Source organism: Podarcis cretensis (assembly GCF_951804945.1).
Source record: "Podarcis cretensis genome assembly, chromosome: 3".
Taxonomy (NCBI): domain Eukaryota; kingdom Metazoa; phylum Chordata; class Lepidosauria; order Squamata; family Lacertidae; genus Podarcis; species Podarcis cretensis.
The window spans coordinates 15,814,989-15,832,209 of record NC_137172.1 but is presented as its reverse complement, the minus strand read 5'-3'; positions in this window follow the sequence as shown (position 1 = coordinate 15,832,209).

The window sequence follows — 17,221 nt, the reverse complement described above, 5'->3', positions numbered from 1 at the left end:
ATGGAGTACACAACTTGCAAGTTTCTAGTTCTAACTAACTAATCCAGAGAGGACGAAACGCCGCCATGCTTGCTCCTTTGTTTGCAGAGGATAACTCCAAGGTGACCATCTTTTTTTTTTAAAAAAAAAACAAATTAATTTAGCACCCTTATTTTTTATTTATTTAAAATGCAGTAAAATAGCTACATGCAAATGCAATAGAACAGAAAATACAGCACAAAGCAATGTATAGTGTAATAAGAGAAGTTCCAAAGCAGCTAAAAAAAAACTCAACCGTAATGCACTGATTAAAACATGAGAAAACAAAATAGTTTTATAGCCAGCTGCCTATATTATATGAAGCAGGTGCCAGGCAAATGTCATTTTATATGACCATCTTGAGATCGGAGAGAGAAGTCTGAGGAGGAGGAGGAGGAGGAGCTTGTGAACAGGATGAACTTTAAAGGGTAGGGAGGTCAGCACAGGTGTCAAAGGTACAGGGGCAGCAGTCTGGGAATCTGGAGGTCCTTATCTGCTTCAACCCCCTGCACAAACCTTTCTGCAAGCTGTAAAGGTAAAGGGACCCCTGACCGTTAGGTCCAGTTGCGGACGACTCTGGGGTTGCAGCGCTCATCTCGCTTTATTGGCCGAGGGAGCCAGCGTACAGCTTACGGGTCATGTGACCAGCATGACTAAGCCGAACCAGAGCAGCGCACAGAAACGCCATTTACCTTCCTGCCGAAGCGGTACCTATTTATTTACTTGCACTTTGACATTCTTTCGAACTGCTAGGTTGGCAGGAGCTGGGACCGAGCAATTTGAGCTCACCCCATCGCGGGGATTCGAACCACTGACCTTCTGATCGGCAAGCCCTAGGTTCTGTGGTTTAACCCACAGTGCTGCAAAAGTGGGTGGAGAAACCTTTGTACAGTAGGCTATTTTGCAAACACACTCACGCAACCCTGTGTACCCTCCATCCAGGCAAGGAAGAGACATAGCCAGAGTTTGAGGACACATTACAAGCCAGGCAAGAGGACCCAAGGAGGGTCACCCATGTCCCTCTGCAATCTGAGTCAAGAGTGTAAATAAGTTTCGATGGATGTAATAATGGAATACTGAATGGTTTAGTTCATATAAAATATGCAGGGATATATGTTTTGTAAAATGAACTATGGAAAGCGAAGAAGAGAAGTCACTTATATTTTAAGGATGTTTAAATGAATATTCTAAAATGTAAAACAGAAAATTTAATAAAAACTATAGGAAAAAAAGAAGTCCACATTTTTGCCTTCGGTTCTTGAGCATTCCTACTCACCAATGTTCACTCTTTTGGGAGAAAGGGTTCTCTAATGCTTATGGGAAATCTATTCATCTCAGCCAGGATTTCAGAATGCCTCAATCAGACCCGGGAACATTATAAGTGCAGTGAGGACTGCGAGGCACTCAAGGGCCTTACATAAAAGAAAGGATAATAATTGATATTAGTGCTTCCAAAACTGAGATGCAGCTTCCAGGGTTTGATGGGGCATGCTGTGGTAGGGCTGGCCTGTCAGGTCACATTAAGCTACAGAAGAAGCCCGGAGGTCCGACGTACAAGACTCTGAGCCATTTGGCAGTAGAGTGGAAGGCAATAGCTGACCATCACTTTGTATTTCACACCGGCCAGTCACGGAGATCTCATGTGACAGCTTGACGTGCCTGGCAATTTGCTCTGATAGACGCTTATATTCTCGGGATGGATGTCCACCCCTTTTGCGCCGGCCATTCTGCGTCAGATACTGTGTTGCTCTTTGCAATGCCATATTATTGCCACAACACTCTCCAGATGAGTAGCTTTCAAGGAGTAGAAACCCTGGTTAGGTTACAAATTCCATTCAGCTTATTCACATTTAAAGGCGAATCTACTCAATTCACATGTTCCAAAACAAGACGCAAACCAAAACACAGCCGTCCTTTGGAACTCACACTTCTCCAAATTTTTCGTTGCAGTTCTGCTGCCAAGTAACATGTACAGAAATGCATATACTGGGGTAAAGCGTGCATAGAAATGCATATAATGGTGAAAATAGCATACAAAATGCATTATAATAGGCAAAATGTATTTGCAAAACACCTGTGACCCTCCAGATGTTGCTAAACTACAACTCCCATCATCCCTGATTATTGGCCATGATGACTGGTGCTGATGGGAGTTGGAGTCAGGTTCTCCTTAAGTCATTCCTTGAGACCGGTGCCTTTGTTTTGTTTCTTCCTTCACCTACAGTAGTGTCTTCTGATGCAGGAATGATATACCTGCAACACTCACAAACTGTAGCTTGTGCAGGGAGTTGCATTTTAAAGACTTTATCTGCATTAGATGGATGAGCGTTCCGAATGCAATTTTTAAAAAACTGAGTGACAAATAAGATATGTGCCTTAAACCAGCTAAACAAGTCCCCCTAGGAAAAGACGTCAACTGAAGGCAAGACATTGTTTCCTGTTCCAGTAAGCACTTTGCGCCTAATCACAAAGATAATGTCTTTTTCTGTTCGAGGGGGGTCGATTTCCCCTCCAACACAGCAGGCGTGTAAAAAGATGTTATCGCTGAAGCAGCACAGGCTCCGCTGCCTAGGAAGCATTTCAAAGGGCAGCTTCATCTCACAAGTTGCTTTTTTTTTTATAAAAAAAATTTCTGCAGTTTAAAAACTCTCATGGGGAGCCTGCATGGAACTTTTCCTAGAAAATGAAGATGTCGGTTTAAAATATGAGGTTTTGTAGGAGACGGCTGCGGATTGAGATATTTGCAAGTCTTTCCACCAGCAGCTCTGCGAAATCCAGCATTTGAGTTTGGTAAATGTTTTTGCCCCTCTGGTTTAAAATGAGCAGCTGCTCTCCCACTAGAGCCCTATTCATGTATTCTGAATATGGGTGGGATTGATGGTTGGAGGGTGGAATCAGGTCTGTGCTTGCAGTCAGAAGGTACAATCCTGATTCCACCTCCCATGTTATCTCAACTGTGAACATGTAAATTGGAGAATTGTCCCCATCAGCTCCATACGCATAATAATAATAATAATAATAATAATAATAATAAGAATAATAATAATTTATTTTCACCCTGCCCATCTGGCTGGGTTTCCCCAGCCACTCTGGGTGGCTTCCAACAAAAGATTAAAAATGCATTATTATTTTGTATATAACTTTTTATTCTCAATTTTGTATATAATTTTTTATTAATTTATTGTATATAATTTTTTATTAACTTTTCTGCTTTACAATTTCAAATACGCATTTACATCCTTAAGATATCAATGACTTCCCTTCTCTTCTTCTCTTCCCACGGTTCATTTTACATATAAATCCCTGCATATTTTACAGAAACTATACTATTCAGTATTCCATTATTGCATCCATGAAAACTCACTTGCCCTGTTGAATTTATCTTAATGCTGCCAGTGTTTTCAGCTGTACACAATTATTTCCCATATATTCAATAAACATTTCCCAATCTTCTTTAAACGTATGTTCTTCTTGTTCTCTTATTCTATATGTTAAGTCTGCGAGTTGTGCATATTCTGTCAACTTAAGTTGCCATTCTTCTTTGGTTGGGACCTCTCTCGTTTTCCATTTTTTGGGCTAACAAAACACAGGCACAGTTGTTGCATACATAAATAACCTTTTCTGACACCTGGGAATTTCAATCTGAATTATCCCCAACAGAAAAGACTGAGGTTTTTTTTTGGATCTTCTCGATTTTGCACCCCCTCAGCCCAGTGTCGGAATTCTTCCCTCGCTTTTGTGTCCTTAGAAGTCGTTCCCATTTCAATCACTCAGATTTACCCCCTGTGTAAATGATTTTTTGCGGCTTTCATCTTTCCCCCAGTTAATTTCTGTAAGTCAAATGAGAACAAATTCAAACGTGAAATACTTTATTATAATAACCGCAGTAATGTGCATTTTTCCACTCAGTTTTTGATCTGCTGTAATTAATCAGACTCCATAGTCAGACAGAGCTTTAACATAAGAACTTAAGAATTGAGTCTGCTGGGTGAGGCAACAGGCCCAGCTTGTCCAGCAGCCTGTTCTCACAGTGGCCAACCAAATGCCTATGGAAAAGACGCAAGCAAGGCCTGAGCGCAACGGCGCTCTCCCCTCTTGCAGTTTCCAGGAGCTGGTATTCAGGGCCTTGCAGAGTCAGGCAGAGGCCTGGCCTAGGTAGATAATGTGCCCCCCTTTTTTTACCCTGGGGATAACTAAGTCTTATAAATAAGTATATAAATAATTTTCACAAAAGTTATGCTGACAAATAATTTTATTTCAAGGCTTGAACCGTATCTGCATATAAAGACAAAATGGAAAATAAAGATATACAATAGTGCTTTTTAAAGATACACAGTGAAAAGGATTATTTTAAGTATTTACATTTAAAAATGCTTTCCTAGCTTTCTTTTCTGCGAATTCCTGCATTACGCAGGAAAAATCAAGCAACTTCGCCTTATCGTGGTTATGTTTATCATTGCTAAACCATTTAGGCGTTCTTGAGCCATTGTTGATCGAAAGAAAGACTTAATTCATTTTACTATATTGAAGCTTCTCTCATTGGAGGCCACTGTGCATCCCCTGCGATTGTGAATATGCTGACTGAGGCCCCCTTTGGAATCAGAGTGACCCATATGGCCTCCCCCTCTGTCTGAGCCTGCTGGTATTCAGAAGCATATTGCCTCTGGCAGTGGAGATGGAACATAGCACCAGGGTCAGTAGCTACATGTCAGGGGGTGGGCAGAGGAGGAAGGGTGCAGACTCCCTCCCCAGCCTGACCCTTCCAGAGATGAAGATGTCAGTTCTGAATCACAACAGGGGTTTGAGGGAGGTCACAGCTGAGAGGACGATGAGGGGAGAAGTTGGGAAATAATGGGAGAGGAGGAGGAGGTAGAGCCAGAGCAGCTGGCAGACAATGTTATCACTAGAAAGCATTCCAGACCCACCATCTCCCAGAACCCGGCGAGCTTTAAAAGTAGGAGAGCAAAGGGCTCAGAAGCAAAGGGCCCTCAGCACCACCCATAGAAGGGATGATGAATGAGGAAGTGGGAAAGAAGGGGAAGGGAGATTTAATCGGGACGCCATTATTCCAAGATGCTGCATTCCCAAGCTTCTCTCTGTAAATATTGAATATAAAGTAGATGGTAAGGACTTTTCCTTGCTTTATCCATTCCTGGCAACCTGCCCGTGGGGGTTGGTTCCTCTGCAGCCTGACACTACAGCTAGTAGCAATTTCTGCATTTTGCTTGCCCTTACTCGCACACAGCGAATTTTTCAATTTCAGTCTTGTTACAGAAGCTTTAGAACAAGGGGTGGCAAATTAAGGCCCGGAGCCCGGATCCAGCCCAATCGCCTTCTCAATCCAGCCTGCGGATGGTCTGGGAATCAGTGTGTTTTTACATGAGTAGAATGGGTGCTTTTATTTAAAATGCATCTCTGGGTTATTTGTGGGGCATAGGAATTCGTTCAACCCCCCCAAAAATAGTCCGCCCCCCCACAAGGTCTGAGGGACAGTGGACTGGCCCCCTGTTGAAAAAGTTTGCTGACCCCAGCCTTAGAACAATGGCATCTGCTAGCAACTGATATTTAGCTGCTGCTAGGAAATTCTAGATTAATAGAATTGACATAGCTCAGAGTATCACTTCAACAGCCAAATGAAACACTGAAAGGATTAGACGGGATATGGCGAGATGTAATTACACAGATTTCATGGAGCAGATGGTTAAAATTAACTTCATAGTGACCATAGCTCCATCATCTCATTGCATTTTTATATATTTTGTTTAGTTCATGGATTTAAGGACAATGAAGTGATGATCGGTCCTGTTGCTGGGGCTGATGGGGAGTCCAACTGTATCTCAAGGGCTGCCGTCTCCCCAGCCCCTGCTTTATTGGCACCTCCAAATCTACATGCTGATTGAGGTGGGCCACTTCTGCCTGCCAAATGGTAGAACCAGCCCTTTCTATACTTGGACCTGAGATTGGTTCCCTTACCTGGCCCAAATTTAGTTGTGCAGTCTGCCCATGAAAAGGAACCAGTTCTATCCCTGGGGCTTTCCAAAGAGCATGCAAATGCACAACAATTCAATACCCAAGATGAAAGCTTCATCGCCAGCATCCAGTTGGACAACATTTTTGACCTAATGTCATTTGTTATGTCTTGGGCTTACGAAGCAGCCACTTTATCAGCTTTACCAGTATGTCTGCCCTCGTCCCTTTGCAATGAACAGTGGTCATATTCAGATTTTCACAGGCTTCACAGGAAAGTTTTAATTAATAAAAGATTAGGCCAAGAATTTATCTCATCGGATAGACTGAAGAAGAGAGGAGTTGTCATTTATGCAAAAGAAAGCCTATCACCAAAATTCCTTTTTAAAGATGAACAAGGGAGAATTTTGGCAATTGAAATTCAAACACAAGGAGAAAAATTCTTGATTTTAGGCATATATGCACCAAATGAGGGGAAGTCAGAATTTTACAAGAAGTTGCATGAGACATTGCTGGATTACATGGACTACAACAACATTATTATGATGGGCGATATGAATGGGGTGGTATCTACAAACATGGAGAAAGCACAAAGAGAAAACATAACAAAAGATGGCAGGCTACCTAAAACTTTTTTTGACCTAACTGACAATATGGATTTGATTGACATTTGGAGAACAAAAAATCCCTTAGGGAGAGAAGGGACTTTCTTCTCTGAAGCCAAAATGACCTGGACTAGAATTGACCAAATATGGATAACTAGAGGACTGGCACCAAAGACTAGAAAGGTGGAAATCTGCCCCAAAACTTGCTCCGACCATAACGCTGTGAAGATGGAAATGAAACTAACATTAACTGGTTCCTTCAGATGGAAGATGAATGACACCTTATTAAGAGACCAAGAGATTGTTAAGAAGGCCCAAAAGACTTTGAGAGACTATTTTGAAGTGAATCTGAAAACTACAGTTGAAAAAAGAGTAATCTGGGATGCAAGTAAAGCGGTCATGAGGGGGTTTCTGATACAACAGAATGCTATAAAAAAGAGAACCCAAAATGAGAAAAAAGATAAAATTTTGGAGAAAATAAAAGAAGGAGAGAAAAAATTAAGATCGAAACCAAAGTCACAGGAGATTCTGAGAGAAATTATATTATACCAAGTACAATATTTGAAATTGATAAACCAGGAAATTGAGTGGAAAATTAAACAAATGAGACAAAAGACTTTTGAATCAGCAAACAAATGTGGGAAACTGCTAGCGTGGCAGTTGAAAAAAAGACAGAAGTTGAATACGGTTACAAATCTTGAGGTTGAAGGGAAAAACATTCAGAATCCTGTGGAGATTAGAAAGTGCTTCCAGAGATACTTCAAACAACTCTATACCCAGGGGCCACAGAACGAGACTGAGATAGACCAATTCTTAAGAACTAATGGATTACAAAAAATATCCCAAGAAAATAAGACAATATTGAACTACAAAATAACAGAACAGGAGATTGAAGGTGCCATCCAAAACATGCAACTAGGCAAGTCTCCAGGACCGGACGGATTAACCTCCAAGTATTATAAGACTTTGAAAGACTATTTAACTCAACCATTAAAGGAGGTATGTAACGAGATTCTGGAGGGAAAGAAGGCACCGGAGTCGTGGAAAGAAGCTTTCATCACACTTATACCGAAATCTGAATCTGAAAAGACACAACTTAAGAACTACCGTCCCATATCCCTTCTAAATGTGGATTACAAAATTTTTGCAGATATTTTAGCTAATAGATTAAAAAGAGTCTTAAATGAAGTGATACATAAAGATCAGGCAGGCTTTCTCCCAGGCAGACATTTGTCTGGCAACACAAGGAACATTATTGACATTTTGGAGTTATTACAAGAGAATATTAATACAAAAGCAGTTTTAATTTTTATTGATGCAGAGAAGGCCTTTGATAATATTTCTTGGAATTTTATGAAGAAAAATCTTAAGGGAATGGGAGTGGGACGGGGGTTTGAAAATGGTATAGAAGCAATTTATTCAGAACAAAAGGCAAAATTGATAGTTAATAATGTGGTGTCAGAAGAGTTTAGAATTGAAAAAGGAACACCACAGGGCTGCCCTATCTCTCCATTGTTATTTATTTCGGTCCTGGAGGTGCTCTTGAACACGGTCAGAAGGGACCGGCTGATTCAGGGAATTAAGGTCAGAGCTAAACAATATAAACTTAAGCCTTTCGCAGATGACTTGGTTTTGACATTACAGGAGCCAGAATCTAGTACGAAAAGGGTGTTAGAATTGATTCAAGAATTTGGTCATGTGGCAGGATTTAAATTGAACAAACAAAAAACTAAGGTTTTAGAGAAAAATCTGACAACAATGGAAAAAGAAAGGTTTCAGAAGGAGACAGACTTAACTGTGGTTAAGAAAGTGAAATACCTAGGGATTAACATGACGGCTAAAAATTTGAACTTATTTAAAGATAACTATGAGAAATGCTGGATAGAAGTTAAGAAAGATCTAGAAATTTGGTCAAAACTGAAGCTTTCCTTGTTGGGTCGGATTGTCGCTATAAAGATGAATGTATTGCCAAAAATGCTGTTTTTGTTTCAAACCTTACAGATTGTGGACAAGATGGATTGTTTCAAGAGGTGGCAAAGAGATATTTCTAAATTTGTCTGGCAGGGCAAAAAGCCCAGAATAAAATTTAAAATATTGACTGACGCTAAAGAAAGAGGGGGGTTTGCCCTGCCAGACATGAAGTTGTACTATGAATCAGCAGCATTCTGCTGGTTGAAAGATTGGCTACTTCTTGAGAACACTGACATTTTGGACTTGGAAGGGTTCAATAATGCTTTTGGGTGGCATGCATATTTGTGGTACGACAAGGTAAAAGCTAATAGAGCATTTAAAAACCATATTGTCAGGAAAGCTGTGTTTAATGTCTGGACAAGATATAAAGACCTATTGGAAAACAAGACCCCAAGGTGGCTATCACCTATGGAGGCTAAGGCTTTGAAAAAACTCAATATGGAGGCCAAGTGGCCGAAATATTGGGAGATACTAGAACAAGATCGAGATACATTGAGATTGCAGAGTTTTGAGAAACTAAAAGATAAAGTGCGAGATTGGTTACACTATCATCAAATTAGAGAGGCCTTTAACTTGGATAAAAAAATAGGCTTCCAGGTGGAAAAATCGAAATTAGAAACAGAATTGTTAGAACCTAAAACTAAGATACTTTCGAGAATGTACAACTTGCTGCTAAAATGGAATACTCCGGATGAAACAGTTAAATCAGCTATGATTAAATGGGCACAGGACATTGGTCATAACATTATGTTTGCTGACTGGGAGAAGTTGTGGACCACTGATATGAAATTTACGGCATGTAATGCCTTAAGAGAAAATATTATGAAAATGATCTATAGGTGGTACATGACCCCAGTCAAGCTTGCAAAAATTTATCACCCGCCTGATAACAAATGTTGGAAATGTAAAGAAACTGAGGGAACATTCTTTCACCTTTGGTGGACATGCCCAAGGGTTAAGGCCTTCTGGGAAATGATCTATAATGAACTAAAAAAGGTATTTAAGCATACCTTTCCTAAGAAACCAGAGGCCTTCCTTTTGGGCATTGTCGGCCAATTGGTGCCAAAGAAAGACAGAACATTCTTTATGTATGCAACAACTGCAGCAAGAATACTCATCACAAAGTATTGGAAGACACAAGATTTGCCCACCTTGGAAGAATGGCAGATGCAAGTGATTGACTATATGGAACTGGCAGAAATGACCGGCAGAATCCGGGACCTGGGAGAAGAGTCGGTGGAAGAGGACTGGAAGAAGTTCAAAGAATATCTCCGAAAACACTGTAAAATGTTTGAATGTTAAAATGATGTTGGATATAAAGAGAATAGGGCATCAGTGACAGGGGAAAAAGAAAATTGTAAAAATGTTTTGAAGAAAAAAGGGGTAAGACCAGAGTACTATTATGTTGAGACTAAACAAATGATATAAAGGATTAAGTTACTAAGAACATGTGATAAATGGCATTAAAAGGAAAGGAAATTAAATGCATAATAGGCTGAAATGTATAATATTGAATAAGATTGGAAAGAGGGTAGGGAATTGCTGAACCTGATTGTGTAAAGAGGAAGACAGAAAAGGAAGTCAGGAAAGATAAAGATAGCAAGTAAGAAATAATTTTTTCTTTATTTTTTGTTCTTTTTCTTTTAATAATCTCTATTTTTTGTATTTCTGGATTGCGTTATTTTTGATTGTTTTTTTGTTTTGTTTTGTTTTTTCTAACTGTGATATTTGTTTTATTATGCAAAATCTTAATAAATATTATAAAAAAAGGACAATGAAGTGTTTCACAGTGATTTCCCCCTTTGATTAGTACACAATGCAGCTCTCTCTCTTTCGAAACAATTTGTTCACTATTTATACTGTGTATGACAGCCCCTCCAGTGGAGTTATTTCAGTGAGATCATTTAAGTCATTAAAAAGATGGTGGTTTCACTCACCCACCTCAAGAATCATGGAATCAATGAACCACAGGGTTGAAGGGAGGTCTTGAGGTCAATCCCTGATGGAAATCTAGAGTGGGGGGCATCTTACAGGGAACCAGGCAGAGGGCCTTCTCGGTGGTGGCACCTGCCCTGTGGAATGCCCTCTCACCAGATGTCAAAGAGAAAAAGAACTACCAAACTTTTAGAAGACATCTAAAGGCAGCTCTGTTTAGGGAAGCTTTTAATGTTTAATAGGTTACTGTATTTTAGTGTCTGTTGGAAGCCGCTCAGAGTGGCTGGGGTATAAATAATAAATTATTATTATTATTAAAATTATTATTATTATCTTCAAGAGATGGCTGCCCAGTTTCTCCTTCATGACCTCTAGCAAGGGAGAAACCACCTCTAGGTAATTGGTTCTGTTCTCAAGCTGTTCATAGTGACAAGAAGTGTCTCCTCATGTTCAGCTGCAAAGGGAGGGGAATAGTTGTCTCCTAACTACTCTCAGCGGGACGCAAGTGGTGCTGTGGGTTAAACCACAGAGCCTAGGGCTTGCTGATCAGAAGGTCAGCGGTTCGAATCCCCGTGACGGGATGAGCTCCCATTGCTCGGTCCCTGCTCCTGCCAACCTAGCAGTTCGAAAACACGTCAAAGTGCAAGTAGATAAATAGGTACCACTCTGGTGGGAAGGTAAATGGCTTTTCCGTGCGCTGCTCTGGTTCGCCAGAAGTGGCTTAGTCATGCTGGCCACATGACCCTGTACGCTGGCTCCCTCGGCCAATAAAGCGAGATGAGCGCTGCAACCCCAGAGTCGGCCATGACTGGACCTAATGGTCAGGGGTCCCTTTACCTCTAACTACTCCGAGCACCCTTAACAAACTACAGTTCCCAGGATGCTTTGGGGGAAGTCATGACTGTTTAAAGTGGCCTGATGCTGCTTTGAATCCATAGTGCAGATGGGGCCAATCATTCCCATCCTTGAAAGGCTCCTGTCTCTGAACACTCCCATGAATGGGTCTTGGAGAGGATTTGATGCCGCAACGTTGTCAAAGTTAAGCTGCTGTTGGCCTGGATCGATGTGTTTATGTTCTCCCTCTGCCGATGGAAGACCTTTTTATTTCCAAGAATACACGGGCTGAGCCGACGTTGCTGGAGGGGCTTTATTGGCTATAGCTGCGGCTGCCCTTCCCAAATTGAATTAGGCTGGCTTTTATTGTGATTGCATTTGGATGTTTACGGTGTGGTACTTTGATTATGTTTTTATGAACCCACCTCAAGCACTTTGAGAGGCAGGGTTGTAGAAATTAGATCAATTAATCAGCGCCTGGATTGGAGACCACAGAAGCTGCCGCCCCTTCTGCCCTGCACACAATGTTCTTAAAAATAAGTGGACTCTAGCGGGGCAAATTTGCACAAGCCTGGAGGTCCTCAGTTTTTTCCAGACCCGGCATCTCCCACTAATTTCAACTTGCACCATAGGACCCACTTTTACAAAGCGAGCCTGTGCATGTCTTCTCAGGTGTAGCAGTCCCATGGAGGTGATTGTGACGTTAACATATGAGAGAGTGCTGGAGGTGAAATAGTTAAACAGGTTACCCAATCAGAACCCGGGGGTGGAGTCAGTGGGAGTATAAAACCAGCTCTGGGAGGGGCGAAGGGAGGAGTTCATTGGGAGGTTGGTTGGAGTGGGAGTGAATTGGGATAGAGTTTGTGGGTAGGTTGAGTTAGTTTAGGGAAATAGGCTGAGTTAGGAACAGTTAGGCGATAGGCAGACAAGTAAATATCTGAGAGGTGGTTTAGTGAGTGAGAGCAGGTAGCGAAAGTTATAGGTCTGGATAGGCACCCCATGAATGTAATTGACTGATATTGTTTATGAAACCATACGCTTGTTAAACTGGAATAAATAAACAGAAGTTTATGTTCCAATTTAACCCTGACTGGACTCAGTATTGTACCAGGTAGGGCCTGGGTGGTGGCAGCGAGAAATAAAGTGGTGGCACAGGGATCAATAGACGGTGAAACGTCCGGGGGGCCTGGGTGGTCGCCACAGTGATGAACATCCCTTCAATTCCTTTCTACAAGTCCTTTATAAAGACATGGAACAACAACAGACCCAGGACAGAACCCCACTTGTCGCTTTTCCCCAGGATGACGAGGAACCATTAGTGAGCCCCTTTAGGCTTGGTCAGTTAACCAGCTGCAAATCCACCTAACAGTTACCTTGTTCAACTCACATTTTACCAGCTTCTTTGCGGGAATACCATGAGGGACTTTGTCAGAAACCTTACTGAAACCAAGATACACTACGTCCACAGCATTCCCCCAATCCACCAAGCTTCTGATTCTACTGAAAAAAATCATCTGACATGACTTGTTTTTGAGAAACCCACGTTGAGTCTTGGGAATCACAGCATCCTTTTCTAAGTGCTCACAGACCGAATGTTTAATTAACTATTCAAGCTGAAGAAGGGCAGAGCCAAAAGATGGCTCTGCCATCAACATGGATATACCCTACATCTTATCAGTGTCAGGAATTATCGCTTTAATGGCGTATTTTTCAGAATTGGCTGGAATTACCCATGTGACTGACTGAGGAAGCATTGCTCTAATTTTCACTAAGCATCGCTTGTCCTTCCTGACATCTTCTCTTAACCAAATCTGATAGTGTTGTGTGGTTCAATTCATTATATGATCCCTGATTGTTAGAGATCGCTTCTGCAACTAATCCAGGAAGATCTAGTACACGGGTCACCAACATAATGCCTTCCAGATGTTGTGGACTACAACTCCCATTGCCCCTGACAATTGGTCATACGACTAATGCTGATGGGAACTGTAGTCCAGAACACTTGGAGATCACCACAATGGCCCCCTTTGTGTAGAAGCAAAATAATAATAATAATAATAATAATAATAATAATAATAATAATAAAAAATTTAATAATAAGTTATTATTTATACCCTGCCCATCCACAGCCACTCTGGGGAGCAGCCACTAGGAGAAACAAAGGTAGGAAAAAGGACTAGAAAAAATAAATTGAAATATTTTCACCATTAAGGTGTTTCTGGGAGAAATATTTATTTTCTCCTTAAAAGCAAGATTTTGCAACCTCTCTAAAAATCAAAACAAGCGACGAATCAGGAGAATATTCAGTGCAGTTCCAGGCAGGATCTCTGCTTTCTCCTATGAGAAAGAAACCACGAGGATCGTTCCCTGTTACCTCATTCTCTTTCTAAAACATGGCATGCTCTGTCTGTGCTTTGTCTATGGTTATTTCTTTTTATAAATAGGCTCGTAAGTGTCAGGGGCACAGCAGGAGCTACAGTGCGGAGTGCCGTACGACTCAGTGGGTTTTTTTCTCCTTGGCTCCAATTTCCGATGGAGAGTGTTCGCTGTCATGGCGACAACTCTGCTCATCATCTCGGTGTTGTTTCTCCCTCAAGAGAAAGTTAGCAAAGTTGCAACAATAATGCGTCCCTGGGGTGGGGAGATCCTGCATCGGAGATCAGCTCAGTCACTACAGCTCTTCCTGTGGATTCGGTGAGAGCGTTGCCTCAGGAAAGAGGGATTAGTTGCTAAACTACTCTTGAGTATTGCGACTTTGTGAAGGAACAAGGGGTCTCCCGGGGTGGCCCATCTCATTTCACTGCCTGAGGTGAAATGGGAAGGTGCTGCCCCATCCTAACAAAGCCTCACTTACTGGAGCCGTGTGGCGACGGCTTCTGGCGAGATCTTGAGATCTCACAGAACTCTAGCAAGATCTCTCTGGAAGCCGTAGCATGACCCCAGTGGCAGTGGTGGGCAGGGCACAAGTAGTGACGGTGCCTGAGGCAGCTGCTTCTGTCTACCTCATAGGCGTGCCGGCCCTAGGGTCTAATGATGTTGCAGTCAATGGGAATGAGCAAAGTCCAAAGCATGTCCAAAGTCCGTTTCTGGGGCCTAAGTTTATTTCCTGGGGTAAAATCCTAAAAAAAACCTTAACAACTTTAATCATAAATAAAGCTCAACAACTTCAATCCTAAAAAAAAAAGGTCAACAACTTTGGTTGGCCCCCACGGCCCTTCACTTCATTAAATCTGGCCCTCTTTGAAAAAAGTTTGGACACCACTGCGGACTCAACCAGGATGCAGATTAATGTCTAAGTACGTCTCTCCACATGAGACCATTGTTTGGGCTCCAGTATTTTATTTTATTTTATTTTATTATTTATCTATTTATCGAATTTATATACTGCCCTATACTCAGAGGTCTTAATTCTGTCTCACATGCTTCTTAATTCTGTCTCACAAAAAACCCCAAAAACATTTGCTGACAAAAAATATCCAAGTCTCACAGCATACATTTTAAAGCACTATTACAGCTCTTTGAACAGTCATGGCTTCCCACAAAGAATCTGGAAGCTGTAGTTTGTTAAGGGCCCTGAGAGTTGTTAGGAGATCAATGTTCCCAGGGGTGGAATCAATATCTCTTCACAAGGATCCTTCGAAAGGGAGGCACAACTGATCCTGAATGCTCCTGTTCATGGGTTTGCCACATTAACATGTTGTCTTTTAGGTGCACAGCTGAAACATCTCAGAGTGGGTCCCGACCAGGTTAGTCACACTTGGACCCATTGAAATTCATGGCCATGATGACTAACTTATATCCATTAATTTCACTGGGTCTACTTTGCGTAAAAGTTAATTGAATACAACTCTTCGCTTAGGCACCCATTAAAACATTATTACTCACTTGGGCTTCTGACAGCATTAGCATCTAGCTTGGCTGTTTTTTTGCTGCTGTTTACTGTAAATTGGTTTTGCTCGCTTTTGTTTTATTCCTCGATAGAGTAAGGGGTTACAATAGACTGGCTGTGGCAATCCAGCCAAATGGGTGGAGTATAAATAATAAAATTATTATTATTATTAGATTATTTTAACTCTTTCTGTAAGTTGTCTTTGAGACTTTGTGTGTGTAAAGCTGGTTGGCAAATGTTTAAATAAATGAACAAGGGCCAGCTTGTTCTGTCTTCAGGCAGAAATCTGTGATTGTTTTCTCCCTCCACCCCCTTGAACAACTTGGGACTGTTTCACCTCTGTAGGAAAGTGTTTGGGCTCCAGTATGCATGCTTCTTAATTCTGTCTCACAAAAATGTTTGCTGACAAAAAATATATATCCAAAAAACTGCCAAGCTGTGTCTTTGCAATCAAGCCTTTATGTGATGCTTGCAAAGGCAGAACATTTTTGCCAAGAAGAGTCGCCGCCTTCATTCTGAGCTATAGGAAAATACTCGTTTTATTAAGAGCCTCTCTTTCTCTTTCCAAGGACAGCAACAGAAAGCGGAGGCTGTGTGACTTGGAGGAATCACAGCTCCTTGAATTAAAAAGACCAGAATGAAACACCCCACAAAGTGGGGATCAGGACAGGTCTAAGCAAAGGACTTGCTCTCACAGTGCAGAAAGAGCTGCAGAAAGTCACTGTTGTTGTTTAGTCGTTTAGTTGTGTCCAACTCTTCGTGACCCCATAGACCAGAGCACGCCAGGCACTCCTGTCTTCCACTGCCTCCCGCAGTTTGGTCAAACTCATGTTGGTAGATTCGAGAGCACTGTCCAACCATCACATCCTCTGTTGTCCCCTTCTCCTTGTGCCCTCCATCTTTCCCAAAATCAGGGTCTTTTCCAGGTAGTCTTCTCTTCTCATGAGGTGCCAAAGTATTGGAGCCTCAACTTTAGTATCTGTCCTTCCAGTGAGCACTCAGGGCTGATTTCCTTAAGAATGAAGAGGTTTGATCTACTTGCAGTCCATAGGACTCTCAAGAGTCTCCTCCAGCACCATAATTCAAAAAAATGTCTATGTCCATCATGGAGTTTTCTTGGCAGGGATACTGGAGTGGCTTGCCGGTTCCTGCTCCAGGTGAATCATGTTTGGTCAAAACTCTCCACTATGACCTGTCCATCTTGGGTGGCCCTGCACGGCATAGCTCATAGCTTCTCTGAGTTATTCAAGCCCCTTCACCATCACAAGGCAGTGATCCATGAAGGGGAAGTCGCTGTTAGTGGCTTGCAAACAGTGGTTTGTACTGTTTGACTATGCTTTGGAGAAGATGTTTAGAGGGAGCCCCAAATATAGTACCGATTCTGCCATTTGTACGCGTCTGTGCAGCAGCATCCAAGTATAGTAGCTCAATGAAACGAACAACAACTCTGCGAGGCACCATGGGTAGGATTATTATATGATGGGTTGTCATCAGCGGAAGCCTTGAGCAAGGCCTTCCACTTGTGCAATGGGTTTTCCCCCTTCTCCCCCCCTCCTACCCCAAATTTGCCCAGGATGTCAGGAAAAACCCCATAACAGTATGTGTGTGTGGCTTATTCCATCTGGCAAACAAAAACGCTTACACTGATAGAACAATAAGAACACAAGTCCTAATTCTTCCCTAAGTCTTATGGTTGTTCCTAGCAAAGGTATTGTCCTGCTGTGAGTTTTGAATCTCCCCTCCAATAGATCAACACGTCTGTCTGGTCAATTTGTGCTTCCGACATTCAATTGAAATCTGCAATGCGAGATGCATAAAAAAAATAAAGATACCTGCTCTCTTCCTGTCCCCCCCCGCACTCCCCCTCCCATCAGAAAATAATTGAAAAAGGGGCTTTGACAAATGCAACTACCATTTGCACAACACGCCCCCCCTTGTCCGAAGCTGTCACTCCTTCCGAATGGCAGGTTGAAAGCAGCAAGGTATTAGGAAGGTATATCCG